The sequence below is a fragment of the Peromyscus eremicus genome, chromosome 17 (genome assembly GCF_949786415.1).
Source record: "Peromyscus eremicus chromosome 17, PerEre_H2_v1, whole genome shotgun sequence".
In the NCBI taxonomy this organism is placed as follows: domain Eukaryota; kingdom Metazoa; phylum Chordata; class Mammalia; order Rodentia; family Cricetidae; genus Peromyscus; species Peromyscus eremicus.
Genome location: NC_081433.1, coordinates 60,971,072 through 60,975,052, shown reverse-complemented (window position 1 = coordinate 60,975,052; position 3,981 = coordinate 60,971,072). Strand labels below are relative to the sequence as shown.

Here is a 3,981-nt window from a genome sequence, read left to right as displayed (position 1 = left end):
GGCTGTGCCTGGCTCAGGCCACGCCCTCCAGCACTTCCCCCTTCTGAACTCTAGACCCCGCCCCCGCGCCCCGCGCCCCGCCCCCCGCTGAAATGCTAGGCGGGGCTACCTGGCCCCCATCTAGGCCCCGCCCCAGCATCGCCCTGCCCTACCCATTCGCCCCGCCCCCTTGCCTGGCCACGCCCGTTATCCTCCAGGACTCTCCCCCTACCTGGTCTTGAGCCAGCGCGGCCTCCAGTGCTCAAGGGGGCAACGGGAGTGTGCCCCTTCACCCTTCCCAGCCTCAGTTTCCCTTCCTGTAAGAAGAGAACGTTTACTTCCAAGCTCACACTAGGGCGGGCCGATCATGTATTTATCCTCCTCCATTAAGCGCGGACTGCATACCTACAGCCCAGAACCTGCGACGCGGGAACCCTTTGATCCTGTTCATCGCAGCTGACAAACAAGGACACTGAGGCACCGATGAGAGCCCTTGGCCGAAGGGACACATGTCCCCAGCACGAGGTGAGGGAGGGCGCAGAGGAGGGGACCCACCCGGGCCTGTGCCCGCCGCACACCTGGTTGTGCGCGGTCTAGACTTCCTTCTCCGCATCACCTCCACTAAAGGAAGCTCCTCCCCACCGCGTCAGCGCCCTGCGCTGTGCTTCCCTCTGGGGGCCAAGGAGGCGCAGGGTCAATGACACAGCGGGGGGGGGGGGATGTGGAAACAAGGTCAGTTTATTCCGGACGAGGCACGCCTGGTACCCCCACCCCCACCACCCCACCCCCACCCCCCACCACCCCATACCCCCCACCCCCCACCCCCCACCATCCCACCCCCACCCCCACCATCCCACCCCCACCCCCCACCCCCCACCATCCCGCCCCCACCCCCCACCATCCCACCCCCACCCCTCACCCCCACCATCCCACCCCCACCCCCCACCCCCCACCATCCCACCCCCACCATCCCACCCCCACCCCCCACCCCCCACCATCCCACCCCCACCCCCACCATCCCACCCCCACCCCCCACCCTCCACCTGCCACCCCCACCACCCCTTACCACCACCCACCACCCCACCCCCTACCATCCCCATCCCTACCACCCTCCACCCCTTACTACCCCACCCCCCACCCCCCACCCCCCCACCATCCCCCACCCCTCACCCCCACCACCACCACCTCCACCACCCCCCCCCACCCCCCCCCCACCCCCCACCACCCCCACCACCCTCCACCCCTTACTACCCCATCTCCCACTCCCCCACCTCTCACCACTCCCATCCACCCCACTCCCTCCCACCCCTCACCACCCCCCACCCCTTACCACCCCATCCCCCACCCCTCACCCCACCCCACCCCCATCCCCCCACTGCCCCCCACCCCTCACCCCTCACCATCCCCATCCCCCCCATCCCCATCCCCCCCCACCCCCACCCCGGGGCAGGTCTGGTGAAGATGCCTCTGCTGGTGTGACATGGCTGCCTCCCATTGGTCCAGGGCATCTCCAGACCATGTCTCAGCTGCTGTTGCTAAGGCCCTTAGGCAGACCCAGGTTGGCCTCAGAAAGTATCTTATTACCGGTTTGGGCCCTCAAGCCTGTGGGGCTGAGTCACCCCCCCACCCCCCACCCCTGGCTGTCGCCTCCCGCAGAGGGTCGGTCCCTCTGTTGTCTGCCCACCCCTCTCTCCCAGAAGCCCTGTTTTGCTGGTTTCTGATTTTAAGTCCTGTTCGTTGCTGTGGTGTGGTCCCTCCATCTGCTTCACAGGGCGGCCTTGCTTGCTCGGAGCTTCTGTGGGAGGGAAGTGTGACCACTCCACGGGCACACGGGACACCCCTGCCAGCCTGTGTCCTCTGTTGTGGGTTCTGTAGAAACACCCGTAAGAAGAGAACAGACCCCGGCCTTGTCCCCAGAGGCGAGTGGGCCTTGGACTGAGTGACAAGCAGGTGTTGATGTCCTGAGCCCGCCCCTTGGGGCCGCCCTGCGTCCTCATGGAGACGCCTCTTCCAGAGGAAAAACTCGCCCCTCTCTCACCCTTCAGCTTTTCCTCCCAGGAGGTGAGCACCCTCCTCCCTCCCTCCCTCTCCCTCCCCATCTCCTGTCCCGGGTCCCTTTCCGCACCGTGCCCACCAGGAAAAGCTCACTCTCTGCCCGTCCCTGCTACTGATTCCCCTTGTCTGTAATTCTCTCTTACATCTTTCCCTCTGCCGCCTTGACTGTGTTGCCGGGACCTCCTGTTCAGCCCGCGGGACTTAGGTGCGCAGCCCTGAGCCCCAGCAGTCCACGAACTGCCCACACAAAGATCCGGCCACCTGACTAGTTCTGCCCCACCGCCACCCAGGCCTTGCCCCTCCGGCAGCCCAGCTTCTTGCCACCACTTGGAGCCCCCACCCCTCCCTCCCGGGCAGCCTTTTCTCTGCTGCTGCTGCTGCTGGGACCTGAGAGATGACCACATTAACCTCTTTCTGCCTGACTTTTAAACGCTTCAATTTATCTGTTCCTTATCTGCTCAATTTATTTTGGGACAAAAAAAGAAAAAAAAAAGAACAAAAAAACCAAAAAACCAATATGAACACGTGGTCAGGCGCCTAAATTGATAGGGGCAACCACGAGATCAGGCAGTGCCATCTTAAATAAGGGCAACCACGGGATCAAGCCACCATTTTGGCTAAGGTCGAAACAGACAGGTCGTGTGACCTCACTGCCATCTTTACTAGGGGCAGCATGGGCAGGGTGGAGGTTCAGTTGCGGCCTGGTCCCCTTCCTTAGCGGCTGCTCGGGTAGGTGGGGACAGCACGTTCCTATGCCGGGACAGGGTAGCAGCAGATGCTTAAGATTTCAGATCTTAACATTAACGCAGTTCTGATACTATTTGGGTCACAAGCTCAGGTTTTTAACCTGCAGGTGTGAGTCTGCAGCTGCTCTTCAGATTCCAGCTCAGGAGTCTTTCTCACATGCCTATTCCTGCGGAGCGCGTTTCTCTCCTGGTCTCCAAAGCTACAGGCCTGAAGGGTCCAAATAACTTCATGAATTGTAACTCCCGTCTCAGCCTGCATCTGTTTCAGTGGACTTCTGTCTGGCTGACTGACATATCCAGGCACTGGCTGCTGACTTCAGTCTGTGAGACATGGACCTGCAGAAGGCTTATGGTGGGCCAGTGCAGCAAAATGTAACTATTTTCTTCCTCTACAATAAATTCCTCTATGATAAATGCCCCGTTGCCTTGGTCCTGGACACCTGCTCCCCAGCTCAGCTTGAAGCAGCTATGGAGAATACGTCGACCTGTGCTCTCTGTTCCCAGGACAGGCTGGAGGGCTAGGTTAGGGTAAAAACCATGAAGACAGCAAACAATACTTCTTCACTCCCGCCTTCCCCACTTTGCCCCCTGCCAGCTTGAAGCAGCCTCGAGAATTCAGTCTTGTTCCTCCACTTGCTCCCATAACTCACCTCTTTTTATAATAATCCAAACAGAAATGTTAATATTCTGATCCCGCCCTTGGGGCAGGAAGCCGGTGAGCTGGACAGAGTAGCCATATGTCCCTACTGCCAGCCATAGGGAAATGACTCCTTTCCGTAGAGGGGACCCAGCTTCACAAGTTCCCAAGGAATGCTGGCTTTTATCTAACCTCCAGTCCAGGCTGAGAGAAACCATAGACCACCCCAAAGCCGGGGTCATAACCCTGGGGTACTCAGAGGGCCTCCAACCAACCGTGGAGCAAAACTCCCCAAGGGGCAGGTATGGGGAGACACCTCAATAGGGACAGTGCCCCCACAAGTGTGAGGCCCTGAGTTTGAATCCCCAGAACCTACACAAGCAGCCACGTATGGCTGTGCAAGGCTCTAACACCAGCACTAGGGGTGGAGACCCAAGGGTCCATGGGGCTCACTAGCCCGTCAGCCCAGACAAGGGGAGTGCTCTAGGCTCAGAGAGAGCCTCTGCCTCAAAAACTGATGTGGGGATCAATAGAGGAAGGCCCTATATGACCTCTTGCCTCCAT

General features: G+C 60.2%; 1 long non-coding RNA gene across 1 annotated transcript; it reads left to right on the top strand.

Annotated features, from left to right (window-relative positions):
* The first annotated feature begins 269 nt into the window (after positions 1–269).
* Positions 270–3,194, top strand: LOC131894512 (uncharacterized). The gene is made up of 2 exons (XR_009374935.1): positions 270–504; positions 2,888–3,194. It is a non-coding gene; the product is annotated as an uncharacterized LOC131894512 (long non-coding RNA).
* Positions 3,195–3,981: the final 787 nt, after the last annotated feature.